Below are 21,095 nucleotides of genomic sequence, written 5' to 3' on the forward strand. Positions count from 1 at the left end.
TGCAGATATTCTAGGTTTTATCCCTGTATCAAGTAGGACTTTCAATAAAGCAGTCCAGGACCACAGTATTTAGCAATTCCAGAAAAAACTTATTTAGCACCAGGAACCATTTCCACTGAAGAACACTAAAAGTATTTCAGGGCTGTTAATGAAACAGTCCACTACATCATCTATATGCCCAACAAAGACACTGTTTCCAAGCTTAGTGCCAATAAGTCTTTATGTTTATGAGAATTTAGCATCGTCTTTCCTTAGGGTCAAGAGTATCTGTCCTTTTGCCATGTCATCAGAAAGATCAGAGACCAATTTGCACTCAACTTAGATAATTCTAAGATCATATGACCTGCCTAAATCCACATGCCAACTTCATCTGGTTTATGAGTATTTCCCTAATGCTGATTTCTACCTATTTCACCTTTTCATTTTAATTTACAGACTCTCATAAAGTTTGTAAAATGCAATATAAAGCAAACTGAGGAAAAAATAAACTACTCACCTGAGATTTATTCATTTTCTATTGATCTTGGAAACATGTAAAGAACTCTGAAAGTAAAGCTGGAAGAGAAGGCAAATGTAATGGAGTAACACGAGAGGACTGGCCTGGCTTACAGCTCCTTCACTGTCCTGTGAAAAGGTCTCTACACATTAGCTGGAAAAGAAAAAGGAAAATCTCCCTGTAGCAGAACAGCCCTTTAAGCCTTGAGAAGTAGCAGGAAAGATTTCATTAAAGGAGCATCCACAAGCTCATTAAGTCGTGATCAGTCATAAAATTTATGATCGGGTTAAGGAAAACATTCACTTCCTATGGTTTAACAACTAATGCCTCCTGCTAAGAAATAATTTAAAATTTTAAAGATGGTTGCTTGAAGAGTTTACAGTACAACAAAGTAATAAATATTATGCCTTCACTAACATTGATGTTTTTAAAAACCAGTTTAACTGCTTTCCTATTAATACAGGCATACCACGCACAACTCCGTATTAGTTTTTCCACCAAAAAAAACCCTCGTTTTTAAATACCTAAACTTCACAGAAAGTGTGCAAGTTTCAACACAAAGTATTTGGTCCACAATTATATAGGAAAAGTGTCGTCAACCTCATTTATTGTAGATTGTGACAGTAACAGTAATCTATGCCTTCCTATATCCATGTTGCCATACAATTTCCTCCCACAATGAGCCTGGGCTTTGCCATGCGATTTGTCCTGGCCCATGGGATATCAGTAATGTGATCTGAACATAGGTTTGAAAAGTACTTGCCCACTGGAACATGTCTTCTTGGAATGCTGTCACCATGTGAAGAATTCCGAGGTAAAGCCTACTAGAGACTTCTGGCCTAGCCAGCAGCCAGACCAAACCTCCAGATATGTGAATGACACCATCTCAAGCCAACACGTCCCAATCAAGCTACCAGACGACCACAGCCTCACTTGTGATACCAGGCAATACCAGCCTAAGAACTGCCCAGCTGAGGCCAGCCAAAGCTGTTATCCATTGAACCCCTTACACACGAAGACTAAATGATACATCTAAGTCCTTAAAACTCATTTTTAACAAAATTATGTGGAGAAAGTCTTGAATTTGATGCTGAATACACTCAACAGAATTTCAGAATCCCGTAAGATGTTTTGAAAAGCACAGTGAGGGGCAAATGGGTGAACCTCTCCAAGGCTGCTGCCACTAACATGACTGCCATGTTAACTCCAGCAGCGGTTTAGAGATCAGAAAACCATGTTTTAAGCATTTCAAATCATAATATGAGTCTGTTACTTACATATAGGCATTTTACTGTTTTATTTACATTTTAAGAAATTGGTTGGGAATACAAATGTGATTATCATTTCCCCCATTTTAAATAATGGAAAAAAGGCTATTATTTTCCTACAGAATTTATGATTTTCCATAATAGATTACCGTCATTAGATGAGAGATACTTGTATTATAAATGGGCCTGAGCTCACATAATCCACAGAAAGCATCGTTAAGTATGCTTTAAGGCAAGATCTTTTAAAACAATGTTTGTTCTAAGATGACTGCCATTTCTCAAAAATGATCTGAAAAACAAACAAGTGAACACTTGTTTTGACTTAATTGTGACAAAATGGATAACACTAGCCTAAAAGTCAGGAAGCCTAACATCTGTAAATCATAAGACCCTGGGCAAGTCATTTATCTCTTCAAATATGATTTTTTTCTTTCTTCTTAGGCAGAAATACCTTGGAAAACCCTTCCTGTACTACCACTCTTTGCACCAGCCTATCTCCAGATACCAAATTTAGTGACAAAGTATGGGCGAACTAAGATTCTCGAAACAATGAAGAAAGCCTGAAGGAGTGGGGGTGTTTTGAGGGAGCACTAAAGGCAGATTCTCTCAGGTGTGACAGATTATCCCTCCAATCCTGGACCAAGACCCCTTCAATCACATAACATTTCCTATGCAGCCCACTTTTGCCTATCCCTTTCTGCCCCAGCTCACCTCTCTTCTGAAAGTCGCCCAAACCTTCCAATACCACGCAGTCTTTAGCAGCTTCTAAATGAGTTAACAGCACCCAAACCTTGTTCACTCTGGACACCAGGATCAATAACTGCCTCTGCTCTGAAGCGCTAGTGTGCAATTTCAGGTCAGAGGAGTGTTTTCTGGTGGGATTCTATTCCTGGCGCCTCCTCCTTCAGACTTCTTTGTTCCCAAGAAAATGGAATCATCATCCAGAGCCCCAACTAAGCTCCCTCTTTGAAGTTACTGTCCCCTGGAAACTTGGGTTTCTATAAACGTATATAAGCCCTTTATAAGGCCAAACCCAGATTACTAAACAGGCTAGGTAGTGCAGAAGGAAATCCGAAACTTCAATTGGTGAAGAGACAAGAAACCCCAAGACACCTGCCACATTAGATTCGGTCCACATATACTTCATAATTATTTTTCTGGGGACTTGGGAGCGTTTCACTGGTGTTATTAATACCTTGACGTTACAAATGAGTAAACTAAACGTCTAGTAGGTTAATCACGTTGCCCAGGATCCGTCACTGGCAGAGCTTGAACCTGAGATCAGACCTCAGGCTTCCATGCTCAGACTGTCTGTAGACCAGCTGCCTTCTAACCCAATTCACGGAACTTCTGGAATCAGCTCTTGTGCTCCAAGAAGCGCAGACGGGCTCTTCTAAGAGCGCGCCTTCTTCCAACAAGGCGATCGCTGAAAACAAAGTTCGAGATACTGCCGCGGATCCCTACGTGCCTCACACCTGCACCTCAGGTTCCGGCCGGCTGGGACCGGCTACCCGCCCTCAGATCCTAGAGCCGCAGACCTCCACTCCCACCCCGGCTGTACCCTAGAGGGACACAGCGCCCACGTCCACAGCTCGGGGCGCAGTGCAGGGAGGGAGCAAGGCCGGATCCAGAACTTCTCGCAGGAAGCGGATGAGGAGTAGGCGGTGCTACGCCTGCGCAGAGGAAAATCCGGCGACCTGCTCCCAGGGTCCAGTGCGCGTAAGACTACATTTCCCACCGCCCCCCGCGCCCACCAGCAGGAAACCGCACGAGCACGTTTTGCTTTAGGTCCAGGTTTTTTGTCCCACTGGGACAATGGTATTTCAGTTATAAAGTCGCATTTGTATTTTCACAGATGCGAACTAAAGCATGTACGGTTGAGCTATCACCATATCGCTTTTTTACTTTAAGCTACTTTAACAAGCAGAAGCCACTAACGTGGCAACTCTTTTATTCCATTAAAAAGATGCTTGCTCTCATCTACCAAAATGATTTTGTGAGCCATCAATAGATCATATTCGACAATTGGAAAAACTTCTCTAGTATCTATATTCGAATAGAATTATTGGGCCATAGGGTGCATATATTCTGAAGTCGTGCAAGTTTACACTCCTAGTGTCTGGTACTGACTTGCCCAGGAACTCCCAAAATCCATCTATCCATCTAGCTAGCTAAATGGCTATCATATGTCTATCAATCATCTACCTATTTATCATATTTAGCTATCATCTCTCAAATCTTTACTAATTTATTTTTCGGAAAGCTGACTTGAATTAGTTTTCCTTCCCTGGTGACTGCCACAAACTTGACAAGGAGTCTACTACATGGTTATCTCAGAGTTCCCCACTGCCACCACTGTTCCTACCTCTGGTCCTCTCTTTTTCTAAAGTATGAACTGCTCTGTTCAAATTCCTGCATCTTCCCTGCTCCTGCTCCTCATTTACTGTGTTGTGTAAATCAACCTCTCCAGCCTCTCTTCCCTCAGACTCTGAAATTCCTAGCCGCCTTCTCTCAGAACCCCAGATTGTGGACTCCACTGTTAAACAGTTCTTGTAATGAAACTTGGGATCTGTTAAATACAGTATGAAACGTGTGATTCTTTAAATCCAGGACAATTGACAGGAGCTGGGGTAGGGGAGTTGATACCTGAAAGTCAGCCCTCTAGGACAGGGGATGTCATCCCCTCTCTTGGTTGGCCTTAGACTTCTCATCCATAAAAATGGAAACAGTAATCCACATCTGAATATGTGGGTCTCACCCCTAAGTCCACCACTAATAATATACAGACCAAGAAAGCAACCCCTTGTCTGTACCCCATGGATATGAAGTCCTCAGAGCCAAGGAAAGGAGGCTCAACACTGAAATATCAGAAGTTCCAATTCAGGCCATGTGCATTGGATAAGTAGGTCTCAGGGTCATATTCTATGAAGGAGAAAATGAAGTCACATGGATCAAGAAGATAGCTTGGCCATCGGGTAGTGGGCTTTCATGTTCTTTCCCAGGAATTATTGTTCCTGTGCTGATGGTGCCTGGGCTCAGGGTCTACCTACCTCTGCTAGTATGAGCTCTTCACACTAGGAGGTTGTAGACGTGTGGATTCACTGAGAAGGATGACCCTGAGGGGAAGAGTTGGGAAGATCACACTCAGTTATTATTGGGTGACCTTAAGAAACACTTATTTCCTCTCTCTGGGTCCTTAGCACACCTTCCATGCAATGATTAGAGTTAACCTCTGAGCACCTTTTAAGTGCCAGAAGTTCTCTGTTTAATTTGTACTGAGCTCAGAAGGATGAAAAATATAGTAGCTGTGTTCAAGATAGAGTAAGGACCAGAAAGTGGAATTGACTTATCTAGAATCCCATAAGGATTAAGACTCAGATTAGTTGCCTACCCATCCTAATGGAAATACTAAATGTATACTTGTGATGTCTGAGTGCATTTTTTAAAAATTAGTTTAATTCAATAATGTATTCTTGTAAGAAAAAGACTTAACAGATAAGATTAATGTCACTTTTCCCACAATCCCCGAGGAACAACCCCTGCTGAGTTAACCAGTCCAGTTTATATGCTTCTCGACCTTTTCTCATGCATTCATATCCATATTTATATATACAGACAGATTGTATCATACAAGGAAGTCATATTTTACATGTATTTGAACTTTGCATTATAAAATATTAAATAATTCATTACAAATATTAAATAATCCGATAAACACTTTATTTTAAGTATCAGGAATAATATACTTTTTAAAAAAGATTTTAAAAATTTATTTATTTCTCCTGCCTCTTGTTTGCACTTGCTGTCTGCTCTCTGTGTCTGTTCACTGTGTGCTCATCTTCTTTTTAGGAGGCACCAGGAACAGAACCTGGGCCACTCATGTAAGAGGGAGGTGCCCAATCACTTTAGCTACCTCCACACCCTGCTCATTATGTCTCTCATCGTGTTTCCTCTTTGTGTCTCTTTGTTGTGTCATCTCATTACTTCAGCTTGCCACACAAGCCTGTCTCATCAGCTTGCTGTCTTGCTTGTCTTGTTTAGGAGCCACAGGGAACCAAACCCGGAACCACCCATGTGGTAGGTGGGCACCCAATTGCTTGAGCCACATCCATTTCCTGAATCATATAATTTTAAAGCTTGCACAGTGACCTGTGAACTGTTTGCAAATGAAAAATAGATTTGACACTTTAGATAGTAAACAAAAGTTACCTCAATCAATTGTCAGTATCCTATGAATGAACCATGCTTTGAATGGCTTCCTGAGGATGTGATGGCCTGTTCTTTGTAATTTAAAAGTTTGTTTTAAATCCTATAACAGTCATCCACATGTTAATTAAGTGGGTGAAATTAGTGAGTGCTAAAAAATATTCCTGAAACTAATTTAAAAGACTTAGATATAAAATTAGATATTCTAAAAGTCTGGGAAGGAATTGAAACAATCACTATAATACACTGTGCAGTTAATTTAGTAGGTAATTATGATAAAGGAAAAGGAAACATTAAATAAAAAATTTTTCTACAGTGGTTGTAGACACATGCTTTCTAGGAATCTACCTTCCCTATGTAATGTAAATGCTGGTATTGAGTAACATTAGTCTAAATTTTGCAAGGTCTTTAGGAAAACATCCCTTGCTCTGACTGATCTGTATTGCTGAGAGAAGGGAGGTTGTTTTAGTTTTTTTAAATTATTCTTCAATGTTCCTTTTTTAAGATACATGAAAATTGGGTGTCATAATAACTATGTAAATGTACTTTTTGTTTTGCAATATAATTTTGAAAATTATAAATAATTTATTCTACCACTGTATCAATATTAATTAATGTTTCCCAATATATCATCTTATGAGTTACTGCAATTGATTTTACCTGTCCCCTATTACAGGACACTTCCGTTTTACCATATGTGTGTGTGCATGTATATGCATATGTTTTTTCAAAAATAACACCATGAGGAACCTGAAGACTAAGTCCTCCTCAGAAGTTGGTTATGCCTAAGCCTGTCACTTTAAGGCCATGGCTTTGGGCAGGGAAGGTCCTAGGGTGGTGGGACTGAGGCAGGAACCTGTGGAAGCCTTCTCTGAGTTCTAAAGGCCTTTATTTGAAACCTCTGGGAATCAGACTCCATCTAAAAGCCTAGCAACCCCATTATTCCCAGGTGGCCAACAAAAATGCAGCCCCTACTCCATTCCAGAGTTAGTTCTCAGGCCTGCTGCACTTGACAACCTAGGTGAGGCTGAGGCTTTATGAGGAGAAGCCACAGATGTTCTGAGGAGAACAGGACTTCCCTCTACAAAGCCCAGGGCCAAGAAGGCTCCCAGCCACTCACACTCCTCCAGATGGCTGCTGGTCTGTCTGCCAATCATATTCAGGCTTGAATTTAAGGTAAGGCCGCCAAACCCGGTGGAGTACCTGATGCAGCCTGAGCTTTGTGGGGGAGCCAGAGAGACCTATGAGCAGGTAGCTTTGGCTTACTGCCCAATCCCTCTCCTCATAGATAAGGACCAGTTCCACCACCACCCAGTGCCTTCAAGACTGGGCTGGCTTCATGGATGTGAGACCTGTGCAGCTGCACAGGGCCCCACACTCAGAAGGGCCCAGCTCTTGGTTTAATGTACTTCATTCACCATCTTGAAAGTCTTAATATCAAGGGGTCATCCATTTTCATTTTGCAATGGGTTCCCAAATTACATGGCTCCCAGAATCTGATTAACAAACTCGATCCAACTGACATATATAGAATGCTACATTCAACAACTGAAGAGTATGAATTCCTTTCAAATATACAGTACATGGAACATTCCCCATATTTTGTCATATGCTGAGCTATAAAGCAAGTCCAAACACATTTTTTTTTCATTTGAAATAAGAAGTTTATCTAAACAACAAGATGCTCAACATGAAGGGAAAACTATCTAGGATTCATTTCTTTTAGAGTAATTTATTTCTATTAAAGATAGATTGCCCTACATGTAACAGCTACATATAAAAAAGTTATAAAATTGTCCTTGGTTTTATAATGATAAATGAAAAACATTAAAATTCTCCAATCGAACAAGGTATGCAAGAATTTTTTATGTTGTTGTTTTTTGTTAAGCAGTGAGAGCAAAATAACTTACTGGAATATAAAGATAAGAGCTGGGGAAGTGGATGCGGCTCAGGTGACTGCTCTACCCCCTACCACATGGGCAATCTGTGTTTGGTTCCCAGTGCCTCCCGGAGACAAAAACAAGTCTGCGAGCTGATGCAATGGGCTGGAGTGGTGAGGGGATGCAACAAGATGATGTAGTGAGATGATGCAAACAAGAGACAGGGAGGAAACATAATGAGAGACCCAACAAAGCAGGGAGCGGAGATGGCTCAGAAGATTAGTCACCTCCCTCCCACATGGGAGGTCCCTGGGTTCAGTTCCTGGTGCCTCCTAGAAAGAGAAGACCAGAACACAGCAAATGCAAACAAGGAAGGGGCAGGGAGAAATAAATAAAATAAATCTTTAAAGATAAGAGCTGAATGAGCATGCCACTATTGGAGAAAAAGGGTATTTTCACAGAACCAGTATTTCCCCATCCCATGTCCATTTGATGTTTATCAAAACATACCATTGGCCATTTAGTTAAGAAAAAAAAAGCAATATGCTCTGCACATACTACAGTTACTTTATGTATTATACAATAAAGGAACAGGGTAGGATAAAATAGAAGAATAGAGAAAACTATACTGTAGTAGTCAGGATGCAGTGGAACCAAACTGTGGTTTTTCTCATTGAGAATGTTTTCTTGTTCTGTAGGAGCAGAGTTCTGGAGTAAAATAGCAGGTTTCCTTTTCAATAGACTCTGCCTATCTGCTGCTAGAACACATCAATTGTATCTTCAGCCTCCATTTCCAACTGTGCAGGTATGTCTGTTTCATTGATTGGCTGCCCATCAAATTGGAATCTGATCTGCCTCCTTGACAAACCCTGTCTTTCACAATAGGCTGTCATTAGTTTACTAAGTGGCGAATGCCTTTTAAACTGCACCACAGAACCATCCTGCCCTGCAACCTTCAAATTAATATGATCATTGTTCTCAGTCTTGACCCTTCCTTGCGTTTTTCATCATCCATGGCAAGAGTCAAAGTCTCAGCTGCCGCTTCACAAAAGAGGTACCAGGTCCACACTGTCCTAGCACACAAGCAGCACCAGGAATGGCAGAAGGAGGTGGCAGTGGTGAAGGAGGGAGAGCTCAACACATTTCAAATAACGGAAATCAGAGACACTAGGTTCTCTGACTACAGTGGAATTAAACCTTGAATCAATAACACAACACTAATTAAAAATCCCATATATAGGGATATATTAGGTTGGTGCAAAAGTAATTGCGATTTTGCATTGTTGAAATTTGCCGTTTGATTTTGGAATACTTTCTTAAATAAATGTGGTTATGTTACACATCATTTTAATGTACACTCCTAGTTTTACTTTTTTTTTTTTCTGATGGCATTCCTTGCTTTTTATTTTATATTTATTTTAAACTATGACAATGATGTGAGAAAAAAAGAAAATTTGAGCAATTTTCTTGAGTTCAAAATGGGTCATAAAGCAGTGGAGACAACTCAAAACATCAACAGTGCATTTGGCCAGGAACTGCTAACGAAAATACAGTTCAGCAGTGGTTCAAGAAGTTTTGCAACCGAGACTAGAGTCTTGAAGATGAGGAGCATAGTGGCCGGCCATTGGAAGTTGACAACGACCAACTGAGAGCAATCATCGAAGCTGATCCTCTTGCAACTACACAAGAAAGCTGCCAAAGAACTCAACATTGACCATATTATGGTCATTCAGCATTTGAAGCAAATTGGAAAGGTGAAAAAGCTCAATAAGTGGGTGCTTCATGAGCTGACTGAAAATTTTTTAAAATCGTCATTTTGAAGTGTTGTCTTCTCTTATTCTATACAACGAACTATTTCTCAATTGGATTGTGATGTGTGATGAAAAGTGGATTTTATACAACAACTGGTGATGACCAGCTCAGTGGTTGGACTGAGAAGAGGCTCCAAAGCACTTCCCAAAGCCACACTTACACCAAAAAAAGGTCATAGTCACTGTTTGGTGGTCTGCTGCTAGTCTGATCCACTATAGCTTTTAACCTTGGCAAAACCATTATATCTGAGAAGTATAGTCAGCAAATCGATGAGATGCACCAAAAACTGCAATGCCTGCAGTCAGCATTGGTCAACAGAAAGGGCTCAATTCTTTTCCACAACAATACCCGACCACATGTTGCACAACCAACACTTCAAAATTTGAACAAGTTGGGCTACAAAGTTTTGCCTCATCTGCTATAGTCACCTGATCTCTCACCAACAGACTACCAGTTCTTCAAGCATCTCAACAACTTTTTGCCGGGCAAGTGCTTCCACAACCAGCAGTATGCAAAACATGCTTTCCAAGAGTTCGTCGAATCCTGAAGCACAGATTTTTACACTACAGGAATAAACTAACCTATTTCTTGTTGGCAAAAATGTGTTGATTTTAATGGTTCCTATTTTTATTAATAAAGATGTGTTTGAGCCTAGTTATAATAATTTATAACCAGTCTGAAACCACAACTCCTCTTGTACCAACCTAAATATTTGGTTATTAAGTCATACACTTCTAAATAAACCATGGAGCAAACAATAAATCATACTGGAAGTAAAAAAATTAACAATATAATAAAAATACTATATATGAAAATCATAGAATGCAAGCTAAGTCATACTTAGATATTTATAGTCTTTTTTTTTTTTTAAGGAACCAGGGGCTGGGGATTGAACCTGGGACCTTGTATGTGAGAAGCCGGTGCTCAACCACTGAGCCACATCAGCTGCCATGAGCTGTTTTTTGTTTGTTTGTTTGTTTTACTTATTATTTGTTTTTTTCTTTTAGGAGGCACCAGGAACGAAACCAGGGACCTCCCATGTGGGAGGCAGGCACCCAACCACTTGAGCCACATCCAGTCCCTATTTATAGTTTTAATTGCATATTTTAGAAAAGAAGAAGAGATTAAAATCAATTATTTAAGTATAGGATGCAGGAAGTTAGAAAAAGAACATCAAATTAAATTTGAACAGTACCAAGGAAAATAAAAAGGCAGATACTAAAGAAATAAAGAGGATCAATAAACCTAAGACTGTTTCTTTAAAAAAGACAGTAGTTGTTGAGGGCAGGAAGTGGGAAGAAGAGATGTGATGAGGGAGCATTTCCGGGACTTTGGAATTGTCCTAAATGATATTGCAGGGTCAAATGCTGGACATTATATATCCTCCCATAACCCACTGAATGTACAAGAGAGAGTGTGAACTACAGAGTAAACTATTATCCATGTGGTGCACCGGTGTTCCGAAATGTGTTTGCCAGAGTTCGATAAGTGTGACACAATGATGGGGGAGGTTGTTGGTGTGGGAGGAGTGGGGTAGGGGGATAGGGAGTATATGGAAAACTCTTATGTTTTTTATAATGTAACCTTTTTTGTGATGTATGTATATTCAAAAAAACACAATTTATAAAATTGATGGAGGTGGGGGAGTGGAGTGTGGGTTATATGGGAACCTCATATTTTTTTAATGTAATATTCTATGTGATCTATTAACTTTAATTTAAAAAGTGTTATTTTTTTAAAAAGAGACTAAGAAAATAGCACAAAACCCTGGAGGACATGATGAAGAGAAATACCCCAGTAGGCAGAATTTTGAACAGTATACCTGGTTATTCATTTTGCTTGGAAGGAGACATGGCCATATTGCATACAGATTCGTGGGCTGTGGTCAATGGTTTGGCTGGATGGTCAGAGGGTTGGAAGGCACATGATTGGTAGCAAGGATATCTGGGGAAGAGGTACTTGGATAGAATTCTTTGAATGGGCAAAAAGCATGAAGATATTTGTGTTCCATGTAAATTTTCACCAAAGAGAGACTTTAGAAGAGGAAGATTTAAAATATTCAAGCATCTGTGGATACCATTCAGTGTCTTTCCCCAGCCATCCTGTCATTGCCCAGTGGGCTCATGAACAAAGTGGCCAAGTTGGTAGGGATGGAGATTATGCATGGGCTCAGCAACATTGACTTCCCCTTGACAAGGCTGACTTGGCTGCAGCCACTGCTGAGTACCCAATCTTCCAGCAGCAGAGACCCCCGCTCAGTCCCAATATGGTACTATTCACTGAGGTGATCAGCTGGCTCCCTGGTGGCAGGTTGATTACCTTGGACCACTTCCATCATGGAAGTGGCAGTGATTTGTTCTCACTGGAATAGACACCCTGGTTAGGGATGTGCCTTACATGCATATAATGCCAAAACTACCATCTGTGGTCTTAATGAATGTCTTATCCACATGGTATTCCACACAGCATTGTTTCTGACCAAGGAACTCACTTCATAGTAAATAAAGCACAGCAATTTCATGCTTATGGAATCCCCTGGTCTTTCCATGTTCCCCATCATGCTGAAGAGGTTGGATTGGTAGAATGGTGGAATAGTCTTTTGAAGACTCAATCAGGGCACCAACCAGGTGGCAATACCTTGCAGAGCTGGGGCAATGTTCTCCAGGACGCTGTGTATGCTCTAAATCAGCATCCACTCTATGTTGCTGGTTCTCCCATAGCCAGGATTCATGGGTCCAGGAATCAAGGGGTAGAAATGGGAGTGACACTATAACCCTTAGTGAACCACTAGCAAACATTTTGCTTCCTGCTCTGACCACATTATGCTGTGCTGTCTAGAGGTCTTAGTTCCAAAGGGAGGAATACTTTGACCAGGAGACAAAACAAAGATTCCACTGAACTGAAATTTAAGACTGCTACCCAGCCACTTTGGTCTCCTCATGCCTCTGAATCAATAGGCAAAGAATGGAGTTCCTGTACTTGCTGGGGTGATTGATCTTGATTACCAGGGGGAAATTGGACTGCTCCTATACAACGGAGGTAAGGAAGAGCATGTCTGGAATACAGGAGATCCTTTAGAATGTTTTAGTACTATTGATTCAGTTTGTCAGAGTTATTACAACAAATACCACAAACTGGTTGGTTTAAACACGAGGACTTCATTGTCTCATGGCTTTGGAGGCTAGAAGCCCAAAATCAGATTCTTGACAGGCCACACTTTCTCCTGGAGATTATAGCATTCTGGTGCTGGCTTGCTGCAATACTTGCGGCCCCTGGCTTGCACCTCTACCTCCAACACATTTTGATGTGTTTCCTTAGTTTCCTTCTGTGGCTTTCTCTGAATGACTGTGTCCTAACTTCCTCTATCTTGTAAGGACTCCAACCACATGGATTAAGTCCTGCTGATTCAATTTGGTCTCATCTAAATAAGAGCTTCAAAGACCCTATTTACAAGTGAGTCCATATCTTAACTAATAATAGAGTCTTCAAAGGTCCTATTTACAAATGGGTTTACATGGACATGAATGCAGATTAAGACTTGAACATGTTTTTGTGGAAGATGTGATTGAATCTCCAACAACTACCATGCCCTGGGAGTAACATCAATGGAAAATTACAATGACACATTTAACAAGGATTACTATTGTCCCAGACTTTTCAGGAATGAAAGTTTGTTTCACTCCACCAATCAAAGAACCTTAAGGGCATTTACAGGGTTAAAGACATCAGAAGGAATGGTACAGCACTTTGGGATAGTATTAGAGGGGTACTGTTATTGTCTTTATGCCTGAAAAGATAAGGGGAGAGAATAGTTGCTGGAATCCCGACACAGATCCCTTTAAAGAAAGACACCTAACAGGCACCGTGACTTGTGGTGGAGAGATCCAGGCAGCCGGGAGCAAGGAAAGGCAGACAGAACAAATGCCCTGGGTGCCTGATTTATTGACATGTGATCCTGCATAACATCACCTTTGCCCTAGAGAGCATTTTATTTTGAAGGAACTATGACAGTAGGCCTGTAACCATAGGATCTGCTATTTCTAAGATCATCTGGAAGCAGCCAGCTTAATAGAATGTTGGAATGGCCTGTTAAAAGCCAAATAAGATGTCAGCATGGGGAAGACACTTGCTGGATTAGATAAATGTCCTCCAGGATGCAGTTTAAATGTGAAATCAATAGACAGCACATTGTGCTTGCTCACAATAGCTAGAATACAGGGGTCCAGGAATCAAGAGGTAGAAGAGGCCTCCCTTAGCATCATTTCTAGGCACCCACTCACAGAAATGGTCATTTCTGAAACTATCCTGTTGGATTATAGATCTTGGTTCTACTGGACCTAAAGCTGGCTCTTCTGCCTGGTCACTTAGGTGTCTCACCATGGACAGACAGGCAAAGAAAGGAGCTCCTATGTTATAGGGAATAACTGACCCTGATTATCAAGAAAAGATAGGGGTGCTGTTACACAGTGAGGAGCAGAGAGCAAAGTCTGAAATTAGAAGGGTTCATGGTGCCCCCTTTTGTTCCCAGTGATGATACAATCACAGTAGCCCTAGCTGGACAATGGCAAGGCAATCAAGGCCTCAGATCTTTCAGGGATCAAGGTCTGGGTTACCTAATCAGGTAAGCAACCCAGACTACTGAGATGGTGACCAAAGGTGAAGGAAGGGGTGGGGGACATGGGATGAATATTGGCTACAGCCTCCACCCAAGCAGCAGGAACTGTAACTAGTTCCATTTACCATTCTATTTTAAGTTCTATTATTGCTGCCAGCCTCTACCTTCAATAGTCAGAGTAAGAGGGGAGTTAATGTGGGATTTGAATGACTGAACACAGCCAAGAGTGAGGTGTAGTAGATCTTTTGGTGCCCCTCACTCACCCCTCTGACTTCAGCTATGGCTGTGAAGACAGTTCTGTTTTTGTGGATGGAGCCCCAGCCGAAGCATTCACCTTGTGCCAGCCCATTCTCAGGGGAGGTCAGGGAGCTAAGGGCTTCCTTTACAGGACTGGTTCTGAGGTACCACCCGTGCCTTAGAGTACCCAGCAGGACTGAACTTGCCCACAATGGCTACCAGCTCAGTAGCACACTTTTTACGGGCTCTTCCTCCTTTCTTGTCTCCCTTTTCCTACTTCCTCATTCATACTTTCTGGGGTCACTTCCCAAACACACTACCTTATATCATCTCTTATCTCAACTCTGCTTTGGGGAGAAAGAAAACTAAGAAAGAAACTCAACCTAGTCAAGTCAAAGGCAATGATAGGGAACCCCAGCCAGCAAACTGCCCTCAAGCCGCCAGCTTAAAACAACAGAAAACTGTTCTCTCACAGCTCTGGAGGCCAGATGTTGGCGGGAGACGCTCCCTCTGCAGCTTTCCCAGCTTCTGGTGGCTGCTGGCACTCTTGGCTTGTGGCAAGTCACTCCAGCCTCTGCCTCTGTGGTCACCTGGCCTTCTGTGTGTGTCGATTCTTCCTCTTCCTCTCCTAGAGAAGGAAGCATATCAATGAATTTAGGGTCACCTGGGCAACCCAGGATGATCGCCTCATCTCGATACCCTTAATCACACCTGCAAAGTCTTTTTTTCCATATGAGGCAAAGCATACATATTCCAGGGATTCAGATCTGATATTTTCAGAGGCCATCATATAGCCAACCACATCAGAAAGAGCTTTTAGCTTTCAAGCTTATCTAATGAAGAAAGGCCTGCTATAAGACATTGGGCCGGATGTTAAGCGAGCCATTGTGCATTATCTGCTATACTCACCAAGAGGAAAATCAGTCGTGGACACTGACCTGCAAACCAGATGACTGGATCCTTACAACTCCCCACTCCCCCAGTATGAAAGCATTCGGCATCTTCAACAAGAAATCTCCTTCCTCAGAAAGGGTAACTAAAAGGAACTCCAGCAAACAAACCCTCTCTGTCCCATGTAGGACCACTGATTGTAGCTAATATCCTGCTTTTCAGAATTCCAAAGCCAAGTGCAGCCTCAGGGGATGGCAGATGGTCCAGTGAGCTTTCGCTCCCACCACCCTCCACCCAGCCGTCCCCTCTTACCCTCTTTGTTCTCAAGCGACCCTCAGCGCATTCTCCACTGCTTGGAAGGGAACTGTAGGGGAGGAGAAGGCTGAAGCTGGGGGTAGGTGGGGGAAGCTGTGGGAGGAAGTGGGAAACAAGAAGAGAAACAAAAGAAGGTAAGTGAGCGAAGGAAGAAGCCTCTGAGGTTTTCTGATGTCAGCCAAAAGTTCCGGGTACACCAAAGGCTAAGTGTTGGTGATGAGATGTGGTTAAGGCAAAGAAAGGATCCAGCACTGGTACTGCAACTCAAAAGTGAGTCCTTGCCTGACGTATACCAGAGAGTCAATTAAGTGACAGCAGGATTTTGACAAGAGTTTATTTAGCAAAGGCTAGCCCTGTGCAGACCGGAGGGTAGTCTTAAATTCTGATTCCAGAGTTGGAAGTTGCTTGGGGTTTCTATGGGATTGAACAAAAAGGAAGTTGTGACAGCTGAGGGGAAGGTAACAGTGCAATATGAGGAACATGGCAGATGGGCATCCTACAGACTCAGATGACTAGGAAGTGATGTCTGAGCAGGAGTGAGTGGTTTGCTATGACAGGGTTAGTGATCATCTAATTTCTGAGTATGTGCAGATTGACAATGTGCTTAGCTTACTTGAAGTTTAAGGTTTAGGATATTGCACATGTCAGGCACGCTAACTGATTAAAACTGGCTTGGTTATTTCATTAATAAACAGGAGGTATAGGTGTTATAAGACTTCAGTGATGCAAAATAAGGTAAGCAGATATAAGTGGAGGCCAGTTACTAGTTGTTTTGTTTCTGTTCAGTTATAAGGTAAAGATGATGTAGTTTACAAAACAGCACCAGCATCAAAGAAACACAGCAAAGGCATCTGTGCTACAGTTCAGGAAGTTACAGATATTTGCCTCTGGTTATTCCAAAGTTTAACACACATCAAGGTTATATTGCAATATATTGGAGGGTTAGTAAGTGCTCAAATATAATTTAGGGAGCTAAAACATATTTGTTAATTTATGGTTGGTTATTCTGGAAAAAGAGAAAACTGGCTATAAGAAGTGGTACATCTGCTTTTTGTTTCAGAAGCATGGCTACCTTGGGCCACCCATATACCCATAGCTGCTGCTTTTTTTCCCACCCTTGAGAGCATTTTTCTACATTTGGATCTTGCACATATTTTGGTTAGGTTTGTTCCTAAGCATTTTATATATTGTTATTATTTTAAATGGGGCCTATAATGAGTGTGCAGATTGCATTTTCCAATTATGGTAATAATATTGCCCTCCTATGTGCTTTCCTGTGATGTAAACTTGCCCATCAAGAGACAGAGTCCACTTTTCTATACCCTTGAAATTTAGTAGACACTGTGACTGCCTGACCAGTAGGGTGCAGTACAAATGTCACAGTGCCAGTTTTGGAAATGGTCCCTAGCTGGCCTGACCCCTTCTACTTCTGGTTCGTAGAGCCCTGTACTGCCACATCAGAAGTTTACACTCTGCTGCTGCTCAAGGTGGCAGGACTGGCTGAGCCCCCGCTCAGAGCCAGCAGTAACTGCCTTTCATCTTGGAAGTCCAGCCCAGTTGATTTTATTCCAACCACAGACCTAGATATCTGACTGCAACTGCATCGGGGATGCTGAACAAGAGCAATCTGCCTGAACCCACTCCTCTTACAGAGTTTTGAGAGATAATAACAAATCATTGTTAAAAGCTATTAAGTTGTATGGTAGTTTCATAGTAATAGACAATTGAAACAGAATTTGGAACCTATAAATGCGGTATTTCTTTAGTAAATCCTAAAACATGTGAATTGGCTTTAGGACCAGGTGGCAAGCAAAGGCTGAAGGGCCTTGAGTGATCTTTAATGGGACCCTGAAGGACAATTAGGAAATTGGAGGCTTGAGAAAAAATGACCTGTGATCTCTAGCGGTAAAAAGTTTGGCAGCTACTGTCTGCAGTTATGTGGATTTGACCAAGGAGATTTTCAGGCCAAGGAGTTTCTTTTAGTCACTTTTTCTATCAGGGTGCACTCAGAAAACATAAACCACACCAGTAATTTGAACTAGGAAAATTTAACAAAAGGAACTGTTAACTAGGAAAGGTGATTAACTACTAAAAGGTATAAACATGATAGAATTATATAGTGAAAACCCTGGGGAATCCCTCAGCCCCAAACCCCATGCACTACTTCCTCTTTATCTTTTGAAATTTGAAATCCCTACCAAGGCAGTTGACCCAGACAGCCAGTCAATCCCCTAGATCATGTTTCACCCAATACAAAATGAAGCCACCTGCCCCTATAAGACGGCCAAACCCTCGTCCAATCAATAGGAGTCAAGCTAACTTCCTTTTTCTGTCTATAAAAATTATGTGCCATCCCTAGAAGCCCAAAGCAACTTCCATTCTGGCAAGTGTTCCAGCTTCTGTTGCCAAACAAAAATTTGGTGTTCTGAATAAAATGCTGTAATCTGCAAACTCAACTCCAACTTGTCTTTTGACAACAGAGAACTCTAAAGTGTACAATGGTAGCAACTGCCAAAAATGGCTTCTGCCCCAAAGGCTGTGGACTCAGACCTGCGGCATGGCTGCACAGGAATGTGCTTCCTGCCTCTTTGCTAACAGAACAACTTGATGGAAAGCCTCTTGAGAGAGAACTACATGGCTTGCTACCTTTGTGGTGGAAATGAAACTTGCCGGGAGGTGTAGGCTTCTATGTGCCATGAGGACCACTGCATATGAATGATGCCATTCCTGTCCTCCCCCCCCCCCCCCCCGCCCTCTTCCCCCATCCCCAAAGCCAATGGCCATCTGCACAGTAAATAGCACAACAGAGGGAAGAGGGAAGCCCCTTTTTTCTGCTCAGCCTTGAGCTCTCTCTCCAGAGCCCTTTAGTGGCAAAGCCAAACATCGTGCCAGCTGGCTACGTAGCCCCAGTGTCACGGAGAGCAGCAGGGGAAGGGTTTCTAGCTGATAGGCAAACCATAGCTGGCAGTCACATACCATAAGGTAGAAAAAAAAATTGTTTAATTTTCAAGCAAAATCTAGAGGGACTAGCTAAATTTGAAATTAAAACTGTTCCTTATTCCCTGCTTCACTAGGCAGCAAAAAACTCTCAAAGTAAAAAATGACCTTAAGTTAAAGGTCAAATTCAAAGTGTGTCTAGCAAAATGTGGCCTCAGAGTAAATTCAGGCCTCAGGCTAAAGGTGTTGCGTAAGACCCTTTCTTGAGACACTTATAAATGTGACATAGATGTGGAATGGACACAACCAATCCAAGGTCCACAGGATGGAGGAATAGAGTAAGGATTAGAGTGGACTTCCTGATATTCTATTCATGAACTATTGTGGTTAGTAATCAAAGAAAATGTGGCGTTGGTGTGGAAAAAGTGGCCATGGTGGCTGCTGGGTGTGGGGAATGGGAGGAAGAGATGAGATGTGGAGGTGTTTTCAGGACTTGGAGTTGTCCTGGGTGGTGCTGCAGGGACAATTACCAGACATTGTAGATCCTCCCATGGCTCACTGGATGGAACGTGGGAGAGTGTGGGCTATGATGTGGACCATTGACCACGAGGTACAGCGATGCTTAGAGATGTATGCACCAAATGCAATGGATGTGTCATGATGACGGGGGAGAGTGTTGCTGTGGGGCGAGTGGTGGGGTGGGGGGGGTGTGGGACCTCATATTTTTTTAATGTAATATTTTTTAAAAAATGAATTAAAAATAAATAAATAAATAAAGAGGCACGGGGGGTGGGGAGGATGTGCCTTGTAAATACTCTTCACTAGACCAAAGGGCTTTTGAAAATCTTAGAGGCATTGTTCCCATAGCACCTGGAATCTCTGTTCAAAGCAGAGGGACCTGCTCTAAAAGGAAATATGACTGTGGCTGTGACTGAGAGTTAAGAATTAAGAAATGATTATGATTACTGAATCACTGTGTAGATTCCATTTTTCTTACTTTTCCAGTATATCTTAGAATATACTTGCCTTTGCTCAGTAACATGACTTTTATCTAATGGTATTTAACACATCAGAAATCCTCAAGCTTTAAAAGGAATGAAATAAATTTGAAATAAAAGGTTTAGATACAGTTCAACCTGAAAAGAGTACTCTCGGCAAGAAGTAGACTTGCTAGCAGAACAAGTGTTCTGGGCTTAAGTTCTTGGCTATGTCACAAAAAAGAAATTAAGGACATTCTTGGCTATGTCACATAAAAGAAATTAAGGACATGCCATTGGGTAGGCAAGAGAGTAAATAGTTTATTAAGAAACAAGAAAACTAGAAATGAGATAAGCACACAACCCAAGACATAGTTTGCGGGCATGACACAGGGTAAGACACACACATGGGGCCCCAGGCTAGGTCTTTTAAGACCATCCCTCCTCCCCCTTCCTAATGTTGGGGAGAGGCCCCAGCTGTTTGCTGTTCTGATTAGTTTCCCCACCTGTTAGCTCTCAGGGGGCCAGTGGGGACCCCTGTTTGGAGGTATCTGGGGCTTCCCCTTTACTCTGGAAAGAGTTCCAAATGGGACCTCTGGCCAGGGTGTAGGCAGGGTTTTTCTGGCTTTGCAATAGGGGGTTTCCAGGCAGGATCTCATGGCCATGTTCTCTCCCATGTACCAGCTATGATTTGCCTTCCCTTTTTTCTATACTAACCTGCCTCAGACTGAAGAAGCTATTTAGTTACGAAACCAGTATGCTTCAGAGGGCAGAATCAAGAGTGTTGAAAATAATTCCCGGAATCATTGGACACTAATCCTATTCAAGGAACTGATGGCATGTGCCCAGCTAGACTTCAGAGTTGTTATGGACCAGCAATGGCTATGTGCCTCCCATTGCTCCTCCCTCCTCTAAATGGGAGTATGTATTGTGTTTATTCTATTCCTATGTTGAGCATGTGTCTGAGGGAGGGGGACAGGTAAAGTGTCTCCTTAGTTCACAGGTCTTCAGATTAAGAGAATGTACACTGGAGGAACTGCATCCAAAGAGCGTCATCTGCACTTAGATTTGGTATAGATGACGAGACTCTAGACTTTGAGCCATGGCTTCATAGGATGAGATCTTTGGGTACCTTGGGAGGGTGTGCATTTATTTTGCAAGTAGAAGAAATGTGAATTTTACTGGTATCCAGAAACCATTTTTGAAAAGAATCATTAATCAAATCTTCATGACAAAAGTATTTACCATAAGTAATGTCAAAAAAGATACGAAAAAATGGGGGCAATAGTTGCAACTCATATCACAAAGGGCTTATTTCATTCAGATAAAGATAGGTGATAAAACCATACACATATAAAACCATCTACCTAGCTATCTGGTAAGGCCAAAATTTTTAAAACTAGAAAAGGCTTAATCTTTGTTGCTGAACGTAAGTGAAGAGATGTCCTTCTCCCTCCCATC

At 41.8% G+C, this 21,095-nt stretch overlaps 1 long non-coding RNA gene across 1 annotated transcript in view; it reads right to left on the reverse strand.

Annotated features, from left to right (window-relative positions):
- The window catches only part of LOC111767373 (uncharacterized), a 111,655-nt gene that overhangs the window by 86,570 nt on the left and 3,990 nt on the right, over positions 1–21,095 (reverse strand). The window contains exons 2-3 of the long non-coding RNA XR_009186027.2: positions 15,718–15,813; positions 14,988–15,142 (exon numbers count right to left, since the gene is read on the reverse strand). This is a non-coding gene — a long non-coding RNA (uncharacterized lncRNA). The remainder of the gene's footprint in view (positions 1–14,987; positions 15,143–15,717; positions 15,814–21,095) is intronic.

This window comes from Dasypus novemcinctus, chromosome 6 (genome assembly GCF_030445035.2).
Source record: "Dasypus novemcinctus isolate mDasNov1 chromosome 6, mDasNov1.1.hap2, whole genome shotgun sequence".
Taxonomy (NCBI): Eukaryota; Metazoa; Chordata; class Mammalia; order Cingulata; family Dasypodidae; genus Dasypus; species Dasypus novemcinctus.